This window comes from Dipodomys spectabilis, unplaced genomic scaffold, assembly GCF_019054845.1.
Source record: "Dipodomys spectabilis isolate Male_0828 unplaced genomic scaffold, ASM1905484v1 ptg000113l, whole genome shotgun sequence".
In the NCBI taxonomy this organism is placed as follows: Eukaryota; Metazoa; Chordata; class Mammalia; order Rodentia; family Heteromyidae; genus Dipodomys; species Dipodomys spectabilis.
The window spans coordinates 2,944,266-2,960,896 of NW_024870790.1; positions in this window are offsets into that span (position 1 = coordinate 2,944,266).

Genomic DNA, 16,631 nt, shown 5'->3' on the forward strand with positions numbered 1-16,631 from the left:
TATTGTAAAAATATTGTACAGAGGGGTTACAGATACATAAGCAAGGGTACATTTCCTATTGAGCATTGTTGCCTCCTCCTTTGTTTTTCCCCTACCAACTCTTCCCTCCCACCTCCACAACTACTCCCCCACCCCCGCCAAAGTTGTAAAGTTCATTTTCAATATAGTGTCTTGTGCATTTCATTGTTACAATGGGTCAACCTGTATCCCCATTTAAGCATTTTGTTTTTTCCCTTCCCCTCCCCAAATTAGAGAAATGTATATATAAGATGCAGGGCACCAACATCAAATACAGTGAAAACTTGGGTTATACTGTGGGGGAGGAACATAAAAAGAAACAAAAAAAATCACATGGTACATTATAAATATATTAGAAACAATAGCAAGAAAGAAAAACATATTTGTGTCCCTATCTTGAGGTTAATTTCACTTAACATCATCTTATATGGTCATATGTACATAGCTTTTGATCTTTTCTACTTGTCCTACTCATGTACAAGTTATTGCAAATAAGGGAAACCATGGAACCTATGTTTCTTTGGGCCTGGCTTACTTCACTTAATATAATTTTGTCCAAGTTTTTCCATTTCCTAACAAATGGGGCAATGTCATTCTTTCTGATGGACGCATATTATTCATATATATATATATATATATATCACATTTTCTTGATCCATTCTTCTACTGAGGGGCATCTGGGTTGGTTCCATATCTTAGCTATGGTAAATAATGCTGCTATAAACATGATTGTGCTGGTAGCTTTAGTATGGTCTTGTTTGTGATCATTTGGGTAAATGCCCAAAAGTGGGACTGCTGGGTCATAAGGGAACTCTGTGTGGAATGTGGAGTCTTTTGAGGAACCTCCATACTGCATTCCAAAGTGGTTGAACAAGTTTACACTCCCTCCAACAATGCAGTAGGTTCCCTTCTGGCCACATCCCCTCCAGCATCTGTTGTTATTAGAGTTCTTGATTATAGCCATTCTAACTGTGGTGAGGTGGAACCTCAATGTTGTTTTGATTTGCATATTTTTATGGCTAAAGAGGTTGAGCATTTCTTCATGTGTCTATTGGCCATCCTTCTTTCCTCTTCAGAGAAGTTTCTTTTTAAGTCTTTAGCTCACTTATTTATCAGGCAGTTGTTTTTTTGAGGATTTATACCTGAAATTTCTACAAAATAAAGAATAATCTTTTCACTGTGAAAGTACATTCCATAATGGTCATGTGTAATAAAATACCTTGGCTATTCTGAAATTACATGAATATTTGAAGTGCCTTGTGTAGACAAAAGAAAATTCAGATAATTATTTATTAGTTATTAAATAGATAAGACAATTTAGGGAAACTCTAGATCTTTGTGAAAATTTCAGGGATTTTTCCAATTAAGTAATATTCATGTTGGCAGGGATATTTTGAGTACATAGTGTTAAAATTAAAATATTATAAGCATTTATAAAAGCAGAAAAGGAATAAAAGCCAGATGTAAACATCATGTGTGAATTAGATCTCAATGCACAAGTGTCAGGCTATTTTAGAACTCGGAAAAAAGAGAGGTGAATGAATAACATGAATAACTGGTGACTCTGCTCCTTTTAGATCTACTAGTGAGGTGCTAACAGTTTTTGTCAGTTTAAAAAAGTTTCTAGAAATGCTCAACTTCTCTAGCCATAAAAGAAATGCAAATCAAAATAAGATGGAGATTTCACATCACCCCAGTTAGAATGGCTAGAATCATGAAATCTAATAACAACAGATGCTGTGGGGTGGGGGGGCAGGGTGGCCAAAAGGGAACACTACTGCTTTGTTGATGGGAATGTAAACTTGTTCAACCACTTTGTAAAGCAGTATGGAAGTTCCTCAAAGGCTAAACATTGAGCTCCCCTACAACCCAGCAATCCAACTCTTGGGCATTTACCCAAAGGATCACAAACAAGGCCATACTAAAGCTACCATGTAGCTTTAAACTATGTTTATCACAGCATTATTTACTATAGCTGATATGGAACCAACCAAGATGTCCCTCAGTGAATGAATGGATCAAGAAAATTATATATATATATATATTATAAATATAAATTTATATTTATATTTATATAAATATAAAATTATATATATATATATATATATATATATATAATGGAATTCTATGCCTCCATCAGAAAGAAGGACACTGCCCCATTTGTTAGGAAATAGAAAAACTTAGGAAAAAATATATTAAGTGAAGTAAGCCAGGGCCAACAAAACATAGGTCCCATGGTTTCCCTTATTTGCAATAACTAATATATGTCTAGGCCAAGCAGAAAAGTTCAAAAGTTATGTACATATGATCATATAAGATGATGCTAATTGAAATGAACCCCAAAAATAGAGACACAAGTGGTTTTATCTTTCGTGCTGTTGTTTTTAATGTATTTATAATGTACCATGTGATTTTTTTGTTTCTTTTGTATGTTCTTCCCCCCATGATATAACTCCTGTTTTCACTGTATTTGATTCCGGTGCACTGAATCTTGTATTTACATTTTTCTAATTTGGGGAGGGGAAGGGAAATATCAAAATGCTGAAATAAGGATACAGGTTGACCCATTGTAACAATGAGATGTACAAGACACTATGTTGAAAACGATTCGGCTGGGAGGGGAGGAAGGAGAGGTTTGTGAAGGTGGGGACAGAAGGAATGTTTTTCTTCTGAAAAACAAAGGAGGAGGGGGTAACAATGCTCTATAGGAAGTGTACTCATTACCTTATTCGTGTAACTGTAACCCTTTTGTACAGTTTCTTTACTATATATATATATATATATATATATATATATATATGCTTCTAACATAGTTTCTCCAATAAAACACATAAACTTACATGTGCATGTGCACATACACATACACACACACCTGTAGACCCACATATATGACTGTGCATACACAGTCATAGTGAACAAGGGCTATAACTGTGATTGCTGTGTAATTTGTAATAGGTATGCTCTATTGCCTCTTGTACATATCCCTAATTTGCTGCTTCTAAATAGCATTTGCCAGTTATCATCACACCAGATCAGAAAAATAATCAGCATAACATTAGTTTGATGGAAATTAGGATATATGAAACTCACCCTCAGACTCAGTCTCTGTAGATAAACAATATAATATTACAGGTTAGACTAGTAATTCTTAACAAGTAGAGGAGCAACCAAAAGGCTACTGATATAGTGAGTTAAAGTAGATACACAAAAAAATTAGTCATTCTGGAATTCCTGTCAGACAAACCAGACCTGTTTCAGTCTCCATTTAGGATCATCTTAGAACATGGATGTAACAGATGTTTGTGCTGACGGGGAGGGTAGGCACTGTCTCAAATTCCACATAGCACAAACCCTGTATAAACACTCAACTACTCTGGATGAGCTGGCACACAAGCTTAACCCATTCCTACCAGGAAGCCTAAGTGTATCATTGAGGTCATAGGCTTGCATCACAGCTAAGTGTTTTTCACATGACTCCCAAGGCTAAAACTAATGAATGAGTAAATGACATAGAGCAGACAATCTGAAGTCTGAGATAACTCTAATGAAGGCTCAGAATCTGGGGATATGTCTATGTCAGAATGAGATTTTCATTCTGCCGTTATCTCAGTTCCTTTTTTAAATGCCACAATAATAATATAATGAATCATCATCAGCAAAAGATCATGTTACCATATTTATTTATTGAGTTATTATTAATGTAACATTTTACTTGTTTAGCTTTAAATTTTAACTTCTTGTTGAAGTTACACAGTTGTATAACCACTACCACAGTCCATATATGTTGTTAAATTTTGGAATAATTATGTTACTTCAAAAAGATCTCTTGTGCCAATGTTCAGTCTCTATTCCTAAAGTCAGACTAAGATCCAGGCTCATATTCTTTCTTTTTCCATGTTCGTGTTTTTCCTGGATATTTCTGCAAATTGAAATATACAATATATGAAATTTATAACCAGTTTATTTCACTTAATAAAACTTGACCAAATATATACATGATTTAGCAGTTATCAGGACTAACTTCTTTTTATGACTTAATAATAATAAAGCATATTTTCTTTATCTATTCATCAGTTTATATTGTTTGTTACATTCTTCTTTTGTGTGTATACCAGTACTGACAAGATCCAACACCACTTTATGATGAAAGCTCTAGAGAAAATAGGAATCCATGGAACATTCCTAAATATAATAAAGGCAGTATATGATGAGTCTACAGCCAGCATAATACTTACTGGTAAAAAGTAAACATCATTTCTTCTCAAATTAGAAACAAGACAAGGATGTCAGCTTTCTCCACTCCTCTTCAATATAGAATTGGAATTCGTAGCTAGAGCAATAAAGCAAGAGACAAACATAAAGGGGATCCAAATAGAGAAAGGAGAAGTAAAACTCTCCCTCATTTCAGATGACATGATCCTGTATTTAGAGAACCCCATAGACTCCACTCCCAAGTTAGTCGAACTGACTGAAACTTTGGCAAAGTATCAGGGTATAAAATTAATCCACAAAAATCAATACCTTTTCCGTGTGCCAACAAGGAGAAGAAGAGTGAGGCTGAAATCAGGAAAACAACTCCTTTTGTAATAGCCTCAAAAAATAACTAGGGGTTGGGTGCCGGTGGCTCATGCCTGTAATCCTAGCTACTCAGGAGGCTGAGATCTGAGGATCATGGTTCAAAGCCAGCCCGGGCAGGAAAGTCTGTGAGACTCTTATCTCCAATAAACCACTAGAAGTCCGGAAGTGCCACCCTGGCTCAAGCAGCAGAGCACTCATCTTGAGCTGAAAAGCGCAAGGACAGAGCCCAAGCCCAGAGTTCAAGCTCCATGACTGATAAAAACAAACAAACTAGGAATTAACCAAAGAAGTAAAGGACCTCTACAATGAAAACTTTAAAAACCTGAAAAAGGAAATTAAAGCAGATCTAAGGAAGTGGGAAAAAAACTCCCATGCTCCTGGATTTGGAGGATTAACATCGTTAAAATGGCAATACTGCCCAAAACTACCTACAAATTCAATGCAATACCCATCAATGCAATACCCAACTTCATTCTTTAATGAAATAGAAGAAGCAATCCAAAAATTCATATGGGATAATAAAAGACCCTGAATAGCAAAAACAGTCCTTAGCAGGAAACAGTGCTGGAGGAATATTAATACCAAACTTCAAACTCTACTACAAAGCCATAGTAATACTAACAGCTTGGTACTGGCACAAGAACAGGCTTGAGGACCAATAGAAGACAACTGAAGACCCAGAAATGAACCCACAGACTTACAGCCACCTAATCTTTGATAAGGGAGGCCAAAAAAAAAAGATGGAAGAAAGAAGTTTCTCAAAAAAATGGTGCTGGCAGAATTGGCTATACATGTGCAGAAAACTGACATTAGATCCTTATATATCAGAACCAATTCCAAATAGATCAAATCAAGTCCTGCACCAGAATTAATGCCAAAGGATAAAAGAATTCAATACCCTGAAAATATTACAGGAAGAGATATGGGAAACACCAGGGCTCTTTGGCACAGGGCAAAACTTCCTAAGTAAAGATCCAGAATCACAACAAACCAAAGATAGACTACATAAATGGGATTACATAAAACTGAACAGTTTCTGCAAGGCAAAAGCCATAGGTAGCAAATAAATATAAATCCCACCGAAGGGTAGAAGATCTTTACTAACTATCCATCAGACAAGGGCCTCATATCTAAAATATACTCAAAGGTCAAAAAATTAAATTCCCCAAAAGCAAATCCTCAAATATACAACAATCCAATCAATAAATTGGCTAAATACTTAAACAGACTTCTCCAAAGAATAAAAAATAATGGCCAATAGACACATGAAGAGATGTTTGATATCTCTGGCCATAAAAGAACTGCAAATCAAAACAACATGAGATTCCACCTCACCCCAGTTAGAATGCCCATTATGAATAAAACTAACAGTAACAGAAGCGGGTGAGGATGAGGCCAAAAGGGAACATTACTACACTGTTGGTAGAATGTAAACTTGTTCAATCACTCTGGAAAGCAGTATGGAGGTTCCTCAAAAGACTAAACATAGAGCTTCCTTATGCCCCAGCAATCCCACTCCTGATCATCTATCCAATTGACCACAAACAAGGCTACACTAAAGCCACCAGTGTGATCACATTCATTGCAACTTTATTTACCAAAGCCAAGGTATGGAATCAACCCAGATGCCCGTATTGGACAAATGGATCAAGAAAAAAATGGCATATATACAGAATGGAATTCTTTGCTTCCATCAGAAAGAAGGACATAACCCCATGCATAAGGAAATGGAAAGACGGAAAAAATATTAAATGAAGTAACACAGACCCAAAAAAACATAGGCTGCACCATTTCCCTCATTTGTAATAACTAAAATGTATCTAGGATATTCTTAGGAGAGTATCATAATGGCTCAGTAGCTATGTGCATGTGACCATGTAAAATGATGCTTACCAAAATGAACTCTAAGAAATGGAAACAAGAGGCTTTTTATTGCACAGTTTGCTCTTTTTCCTATTTTCTTTCTTTGTTCCCCTTTGGTTTATTCCCAGTTGCCACTGTTTTTTATTTCTGTACTCTTTGTCTTATATGCACATTTATCTGATTTTGGGAAGGGAAGTGGAATCACAGCAAAAATGTGACAAAGGGTGAATCAATTCAACAGTGATACTACACACTACACTGGAAATGAACTTTTATAATTTAGGGTTAAGGCAAGTCAGTAGGGGAAAAAATGGGAAAAGATGAGGGAAGAAGTAACACTGCTCAAAAAGAAATGTACTTAATTCCTAACTTACATAAGTGTAACCCCTCTGTACATCAGCTTTACAATACATTTTTTAAATTAATTAATTAATTAAATTTGAGGCAAAAAAGTGGGTATACAACTATCCCTTTTGTATATTGACTTACATTTCTTCAGATATGTGCCCAAGAATAGTGTAGTAAGGTTAGCAATAGACCTATTTTAATTGAGTTTTAAAAAGATGATTAGCATACATTAGTTATACAATGGGAAGTTTATTGGAACACTTCCAGAAAACATACAATGCATTTAATTAATGTTATTTGTTCCTTCTATTATTCTCCCTCATCCCCTCTTTCCTTTCCTAGAGGAACTTCAACAGGTCTCACTGTTTTATTTTAATACAAGTACAGAAAATACATCAATCAAGCAACCTTCATATTATCTCCATAATGATTACATTAGCTACAGTTCCATTAATACTATATGAAGTGGCACTGTGGCTCAAGTGGTGGAGCATTAGCCTTGAGCAAAATGAAGCTCAAGGGCAGGGCCCAAGCCCTGAATTCAAGCCTCAGGATTGTCACAAAAAGTGGAGAGGGTGGAAAGGATAAATGTGAATACAATGAAGAGATGAACTTGTTCAAAGGACATAGTACACAAGTATGGAATTACCACAGTGTCACCCCTCTATATTACTAATGTATGATAATTTTAAAATATAGACCAAAGGAGGATGAACACAAAGGTGCAATGTCCAGGTGCCTCTGATTATGTAAATTAATATTTATTGAAATGAACTCCAGGAAATGGAAACAAGATTTTTCATTGATGTTGTTTTCTTTTCTTTTTGTCTCATTTGTTTATCTGTCATTGAGAGGGCAAGAAGGTCACAGAAATGGAGGGACAAAGTGTGAACAAGTACATCAGTGGTATTCAGTAGACAGTATGTTGTAAACAAACTATACAACTTATGGATGGGGACAGGATGTAAAACCTGGGAGAGGAGAAGGAAGGGGTAATATTGTCCCCCAAAAAAATGTACTCATTACCTGACTTATGTAACTGCACATCTGCAGTTATGTAACTCTGCACATCACCTTTATAGTAACAATATAAATTAAAAATTAAAAGTGTAAGCATTATGCCCACCTTTGGTCCTCAGCTCCACCCAGACCTGAGCTCCTCCCAGCCCTGGAGTTCCTGCCTTACAGCTGGCACCTCCCTCTCTCCACCCAGACCCACCTGAGCTCCCATCTACCTCACTTCCTACCCCCAGAACCTGCTGCTACCTATCATGTGTTCTCTCTCTGGGAGAAATATGGCTTCTCTAATAAACCTTGTAGTAATCTTTCTCCTGTGCCTGCCTGCCTCTGTGTGGTCCCTGGCAGGATGTGGCAGATACTTTCATTGATCCTTTCATTGGTGGCTTTATGGGGATAGGTTTCCTGGTAGATTTGCTCCCCCTCTCCACTTCAGATGGGGGTACAATCAACTTCCTCAGGACCTAGTCTACACTCCTACACTCCTGTCCTACACTCCTGTTGCCAGAGGACCACCAAGGTAACTTTCTCCTGACAAAAACGCTCTACCTGCTGCCCTACACCAGCTAACTAAGTCCTACTGCCAGGTAAGTGAAGAGTCTTAGATTTCACTGTGCAGGCTCCATGCGTCTGTTGGGGGGCCTCAGGTCCCTCCCAGAAAAACTTCTCCAAATATCTAGCTATTGGCCTCTGTGGCTGAGGGACACCATGATGAAATGTAACAACATTTCCCACTGATTATTTCCCATTTTTTGAGCTAAATTCAATGCTGGGGACGCTCGCAGTCAGATTTTGGTTCCACCATCACTTACCATTGAAAAGGACACACAACTAAATTTCCTTACAATCAAATTTTGCCCCAAATTTAAAACTCCACTTATATGACGGGCTCAGGCAGGTAAAATTCTCTTTCTCCACCCCTCCCTCTCTCTCCCTTAACTTCTCCCTTCCAACTGAAGGTAAAAGTATGAATAAGTTTAACTTAAAACTCTTCCTCTGCACCCCCTCTGTGGGGCTCCGTCCTCTGCAAGGCCTCCCCTCTGGAGGGTTTGCTTCTTAGCAAGGACCCACTTCTTCTGCGAGAGCCCCTCCTCTGCGAGGCCCCTTCTCCTGAGGGAACCCCTCCTCTGCGTCCCCATCTGCGGGGCTCCCTCCTCTGGGAAGCCCCCTCCCCTGTGGGACCCCTCCTCTATCTTTGTAGTGGGGGATGGAACCTGAAGCTCCATGTGTGCCAGAAGCATTATGCCCTCACTGTCAAAATCTTCAGCTCTCTCTAGCATTGACCATGTGGCAGATGCGCCATCTTGGCATCCTGGGAGCTTGGCTGCTATTTTGTGCCAACTCGATTTCGCACCAACTCAACTTGATTCTGTGACACCCCCCACCCCCAGCTAATCAGTGGTGCCATTATATCATACCATGTATCTGTTCATGTCTTGTCTCCTGTTTACTAAAAGTTTCTTGTTGTTGGCAAAGTTTTGTGTTTTAAACTGACCACGTGGTTCCATCATGATTAAGCAAAGTAATTCCAAAAAACCTTAAACTGCCTATTTTAAAATCTGAGCGTGCTCTTTTTCTCTGCCATTAAGATCAAGGGACCAGAGTGAAACCAGTGGCCCCAGCCTGCAAAAGCCAGTGTGAGCCAGGTCTTTAACCAGTATATGTATAAATTTTTGCAGATAACCAGTGGGAGGTGTGACAGATGCCACAGCCTCACCCAGACTCCGGCCATGCTCCATCATACATGACCAAAAGCCTGTTAATTTGGGGTAAAACACAAGCCACTTCAGATATTTGGTTCTGCAATGTTAATGCTCACAAGTTAGACCATAAGGAGTATATGAGCAAAGGATATAAGTTGACTTATATTTTACAATTGGATGTATTTCTAAAGGAAAAGAGATGCTAAGTCTAGATTCGTGGTATAGTACTGGTACATTAAGAAAAACTGCTAATTTCCTAAAGGTAACTCAGACTGCAGAAAAAGGCAGGGGGGATAGGGGGTGGGAGATGGGAAGGGATGGTAAGGGGAAACAAAGGAGGAGGCAACAATGCTTGATAAGAAATGTGCTCATTACCTTGCCCATGTAATTGTAACCCCTCTGTACGGTATTTTCATGATCTAAAAAAAAAATCACTTAAAAAAAAAGTGGCCAGTTTAAACATTTGGCCAAGAGGTAAAGGGTGTAGCCCAGTGTTTCAATAAAGCATTTAAATGCAAATTCAGTTTAGAAAAAGGGATTAAAAATGACATCCCTTTTGTAAAAATTTGGGAAGTTGTGGGGAGTGTCTGGCCACCCAGACAAAGAAAAGTTTAAAATTAAAATTGTCCTATAGGTTTCTTTAAAGTCCAAAAAAGATAAATTAGGATTACCAGAAAGATTGTTTAGTAAATTCATCAGTTAAGAAAAAAGTTTCAGACCTGAAATTATGTCCCTATTGAGATCTATCTAAAGGACTACACAGTTAGACATTGTTGGTGCTACTAGAAATCAGGTTCCTCAGCCATCCAGAAAAATGCTTTTACAAACCAGAGTGTTAAACAGGCTACGCTGCTGTAGCCCAAGAAAAGGTCTATACATTTGTTAAAAGTTAAATGTTGTATATAAGCCACTTTAAACAGGCTGTCCAGAGGTAGTGGGCAGTACTTAGAGTGCCAATCAGTTACAGTTTAAAAACATGTACTGAGTTTAAAAAAAAACCCTCTGGCAAGTAATTTTTAGTCAATTGTTAACAACTTATAGGAAACCTCTATGTCATTGTTCTCCTTGTTGCTTTAATTGGAAATAAAAAGGGATTTTGTAACAAAGACTACTTTGCCACAGTTCAAAGCCATCCCAGGCTCAAAAAAAATCTCTCTAAAACACCATCTCCCAGCTAATAAGCAAGGAGCCAGGCTGGAAGCATGGCACAAGACTCATCTCTAAGTATCTAGCTTAAGGCTGAAAGTGGCATTGTGGATCTAAGTGGTAGAGCACTAGCCTTGAGCAGAAGCGTTCAGGGACAATGCCCAGGCCTTGAGTCCAAACCCGGTAAATACCAATTAGGACAAGCTATCCTAGCAATCGACGCTGAGACACTCACCAGGACAAAGTCAATCTTGACAATGGAAAACCATGGAGAGGAGTAAGAGGATATGACATCCTAAATGGAGTCACTTTACGCTCACCCTATCAAAATTAATCAGAGCTGGGAGATCAAGAGAAATAGTTGCTTACCCACCTAATGTCCATAAGACCCTAGACACCCCCCTTTCTGCCTTCCTGCCCCGAGTCCAGTTATTCCTCCTTTTCTGTAGTGGGCCACAATTGGGCTTATACTCCAAATGGAACTTTTCTGGCCCATGGCCAATGTGTGTTCTCCTATGTCATTCATGTTAACTGACCTTGTCACCTTGTTAGCTTTTTGCCTGATCTTTCCAAAAGTCTCTTTGAACAGGATAAAATCCCCTGTCCAGGATACCACCTGGGAACAAGTCAAGGCCATCTTGTTCCTACAGGCATACACAGCTTGCCTTGCAGATTGCAAACCAGGACCCTAAAGACTCCAGCTCCAGGGATTCCTTAATTTCCCCATGCCAGCAGGAAGTAGCCAAAACAGCCCATAACACCCATTAGCTCTGGTACCTTTAAATAGCTCTGCTACCTCCTTCTCAGGTTACTGTGATCCTAAAGCAGGAAAAGTCTTATTCTTCCTCTTCCAGGATGCCAGGAGTTAGGTACCATGCTATAGCTCCAATCCAAGACACAAAAGGCAATTTCAGGTCTTTGATAGCCCCTCCTGGGAATCAATCCCTCCATGGTATATTCCTCTCTTGAGGTACTAACAACAATTTTTGCCTTTTATTAATTGTGCCTTGGATTTTAGATAACTATTGTCATGGAAAAAGGAGGACCTTTACTAACTATTGTCAAGCAGCTGCTTCTTGGACAGTACCCAGCCAAGCAATGAAGCAGAAACCCCTTACTACATCACCCCTTTACAGCAGGAAGTAGCTCCAGAAGAAATGACCTCTGCCCATATACCCTGGCCTGGTACCCCCATTTTTTATTAAACAACAGAGCAGGAAATGTAAGCATTATGCCCACCTTTGGCCCTCAGCTCCACCCAGACCTGAGCTCCTCCAAGCCCTGGAGTTCTTGCCTAACAGTTGGCCCCTCCCTTTCTCCACCCAGACCCACCTGAGTTCCCATCTACCTCACTTTCTACCCCTAGACCCTGCTGCTACCTAGATAGTGGAGAGTGCTATGTGATCCCTCTCCAGGGTAAATATGGCTCCTCTAATAAACCTTGTAATAATCTTTCTCCTGTGCCTGCATGCCTCTATGTGGTCCCCTGGGATGGATGTGATGGATCCTTTTAGTATCTCACAAAAGAATCCTCTCTCCTTCCAAGAGACCACCTTCTGGAAGGGAACCCCTCCCTGTACCCAAGAAGAACGCCATTTTTCAAAGTGTGCAAGAGCCTGTCAGAGCACCAGGCCAGAAACACTTGCTGGTTTAAGTGGTACCATTTTTGAAAAAGGCAAAGGAATATGATAAATTTGCTCCACCATCTCTTGTAAAACAGAAGAATCACCCAGGGAGAGGCAGCCCTGGCCCAGGGGGAGGCAGGCCTACCCATCTTTGCAGTGAGTGAAGACAAGCTAAGCATTCCAGACATATTGCAGCTCAGCATGTGGTCAGCCAACCACCTTGGAATTACAAAACCAAAAACCCCTCATTGAAAAACACTCAACTGTACAGTAGGAAGTAGCACTAAAAGAAACAACCTCCACCTATACACCCTGGCCTGGTGTAAGCATTATGCCCATCTTTCGTCCTCAGCTCCACCCAGACCTGAGCTTCTCCCAGCCCAGTGGTTCCTGCCATAAAGCTGGGCCCTCCCTCTCTCTGCCCACACCCACCTGAACTTCCATCTACCTCACTTCCTACCCCTAGACCCTGCTGCTACTTAGATAGTGGAGGGTGCCATGTGCTCCCTCTCCAGGGGAAATATGGCTCCTCTAATAAACCTTGTAGTACTCTTTCTCCTGTGACTGCCTGCCTCCATATGGTCCCCTGGGATGGCTGTGATGGATCCTTTCAAAAAGAATAAAATAAAATAAAATAAAACCTAATACAAGTAAAAGAAAGGGAAAAAGAAAAAGTAGGCAAATATTAAGAATAGTAATATTTGTTGACTCTTACTTAATCTGGCATATTGTGATCTTTTTTTTTTTTTTTTTTGGTCCTGGGGCTTGAACTCTGGGCCTGGGCGCTGTCCCTCAGCTCTTCAGCTCAAGGAGAGCGCTCTACCACTTGAGCTACAGCGCCACTTCCGGTTTTCTGGTGGTTTATTGGAGATAGGAGTCTCACAGTCTTTCCTGCCCGGGCTGGCTTTGAACCGCGATCCTCAGATCTCAGCCTCCTGAGTAGCTAGGATTACAGGCGTGAGCCACCAGCGCCCGGCTCATATTGTGATCTTTAACCTCAGATTTATGGTAGTATTGAAATCAACTCTTTTCCCAGTATGTTACCTGATAAACTTGAAGCCTGGCAACCAGTAGAGAGACAAAAAATGGGTAAGAGCATTTCAACAATCTTATCCTGAGGTGATTATTATTGTTTTATTTGAAAGCTTTCTGAAATGCTCCATTCTCTGTTATGATTTCATTTATCTTACTTAGGGTCCATTTTTTATAAACTTGCTTATTTTCAGGGCATTTAGGGGAAAATCATTAGTAATTGTTTAACATTGCAGCTTCCTGAGGTGGTGATACTAGTTATTTTTTAAAAGAAGCTGTTCAAAATCTTAAAAGGAAAAGTTTGAGAGAAAAATATCCAAAAGATGCTCTGAAATGTTCTAACACAATGAGATCTGGAAGGCTATGACTAGGTACAGAACTATGCATATGTAGGATGTGCTCAAGCAAGTTCTAATATCATTTGTGGCTGGTAGTAACACTCTGCACAAGTAGACACTGAAGGTTTAGGCAGAGTTGTAAATTGCCTTACTGATGATTGAAGTATTCCCCAAAATACCAGAAGTACATCTGGATAAGAGCTGGAATTGGTCCAAGCTATACAATTAACTATTTTTAATACTGGCTAACCTCTTCCATAAATGAGAATTTAATCTCCATAAATAATAAAGTATCTAATTAAAAGGAACTATGTGAGTAATAATCACAGTTTCATAAAGAGACTAAGCTTCTAATTAAAAGCATGGATTTTTAACAGAAATCAAACTCAAATGCCATACTATCCCAAAAGGAACTCATTTCAGATCCAAAGGAAAGGAATTACAAAGATACAAAGGCAAATAAAATTGAGAATAAAAAATACAGAGAATCAGTGCCCAAAAGTTTTTTTTTTAATTTACAAAGATAATCAATAGAAAGTGGTAGTTTTTAGTTAGATTGACCATGTGGTAGTGGTTTGAATGTAGAATTCAAGAGTGTTAGGTGGTAGGGCCTAATAAAAAGTCAACGAAGATTATGCTTTTGCCATTACTATGGAAATCAGTTACCCTCTTCTGTCATGACTTGACATGGCAGAAAGATCCTCACTCATCTGCTTGCCGGAAGATGAGTCAAATAACTGTGAGCCAAATAAACTTCTATCACATATTAATTACCTAATCTCAGATACTAAGTTTTAGTAATACGAAATTGACTGACATCAAGGAACATTTTAGAACTAAATTTTAAATTTCAAGAATGAAAGAAGGAAATCATTACCCATGTTAGAAAGTGAAAAATGATTATAGAGCCTGAAGATTTAGGTCAGTGGTAGAGTGCTTTCTTAGCATATGCAAGCTGGATTTAGGCTAGAACCCTAATTAATTAGTTACTTAGTAAATTAATTAATTAAAAAAATTAAAAGTCTACTATGGAATACTGTAGAAAGTTGTATATCATATATTATATAACCTATAAAATGTAGATATTACTAGAAAGGCAAAAAGCTCCACTACCAAGTCAAAATGAAATAGAAAATCTCAATAGATCTATACACAAGATTGAATTACTAGCCAAAATCTTTCCATCAAAAAAATCTAGGTTATCCAGGTGACTTTGCTAGTTACCACTACATTTAAAAAAAAATTAGCAATGATCTTTTACAAAATCTTCCAAAAATAGATAGGAAAAAACTTATTTTGTAACTCAGACTATGTTATAACAAAAACATAACAAAAAAGACTCACAGATCAAAATGCACTATGAATATAGACCCAAAGTCATGAGCAAAGTATTAGCAATGTTAATGCATCAATATTTCAAAAGAATTATACACAATACATAAGTGGAATTTATTATGGGTATGCAATATCAACTAACATGTTAAAATCAGTCAATGTGAATGTTGGAAAAGAAAGCCATGCCAAGTCTGTGAGTCCTCAGCTGCTTAAGAATTACTTTTAGCCTAGAACATTTCCTTCCTTACTGGAAGATAAAGAGCTCTCAAAACCTGTGCTGAGCTTAGTTGTGAAGGACTATCTTTCCCATATTCCATGCTTAGAACACTTTCTTCTGAGCTAAGTGTATGCATCAGTGGCCCTCAAATATCAACCAAGTTTTCTGTATTACAGATACCACTGAGGAGGATTCTTTTCATTACAGAGTGTAGTAAAAGCAGTCATAGTACCTGAATAGGCTAAGTAGCAGGTCTCCTAGCAATGAAAACCAATGCAGTACTGGAGGCTGAATATTTTGCTTGAAGATGTTTTCACTTCTCTCCATGTAGGTAAATGCACAATATCTCAAGTATAGTTGCCTTTTCTCAGCAACCTTCAATCATGAACTAATTTCTTCCCTGGTTATCTTTGTCTGCCCTTTAACTTACCACATTCATGTCTGTCCTGTGGCATATTAAATAGTAGAAGTAACATGTCATATTCATAGACAATGAACTAGACATAGACCAATTGGGGAAATATCACAATGTTTTCAACAGATAGAGGAAGAAATACATGACAAAATCCAAACATTTTTCACAAAAAGCTAAGGATTATAAGAAAATGCCTCTTCCTTTAGGCACAATCCCACAACTAATATTATATCTAGTGATGAAAAACTGAAGATATTTTCCCTAAATTCAGGAACAGGAGATGATTACTGTTCTTGTCATTTCTATTCCAAATTGTACTACAGATTTTGACAAGGCAATTTTATAAGAAAAACAAACAGACATCCATCCAGAAGGTAAACAGCCATCAGTGGAAAAATATCATACAAACCTCATCCTTCTGCAGGAAAACCAATTTAAACCATCCTTCAGAAAAACTAAAGAAGTTGGACACTGGTGCCTCATGATTACAACCCTCAGGAAGCTAAGATGCAGAGAATCACAGTTCAAAGCCAGTCCAGTTCAAGATACACTCTCTCTCCAAAAATAACTAGCAAAAATCTGGGCTGGACCAGGGCACCGATGTTTCAAGCCTATAGTCCTAGTACTCAGGAAGCTGAGATCTGAGGATCACAGTTCAGTGCCAGCCTGGATAGGAAGGTCCACAGACTCTTATTTCCAACTAGTTATCAAAAATACTGAAGTGGAGCTATGACTCAAGTGACAGGGTATGATACTTGAGCATAAAAAACTCAGGGCCCCTCTTCAATCTAGTATTAGAATGCCTAGCTACAGCAATAAGACAAGATGCAAACATAAAGGGGATACAAATAAGGAAAGATGAAATATAACTCTCCCTCTTTGCAGATGACATGATCTTGTATTTAAAGAATCCCATAGACTCCACTCCCAAATTACTCAAGCTGATTCAAAACTTTGGCAAAGTAGCAGGCTATAAAATTAACCCCCAAAAATCAA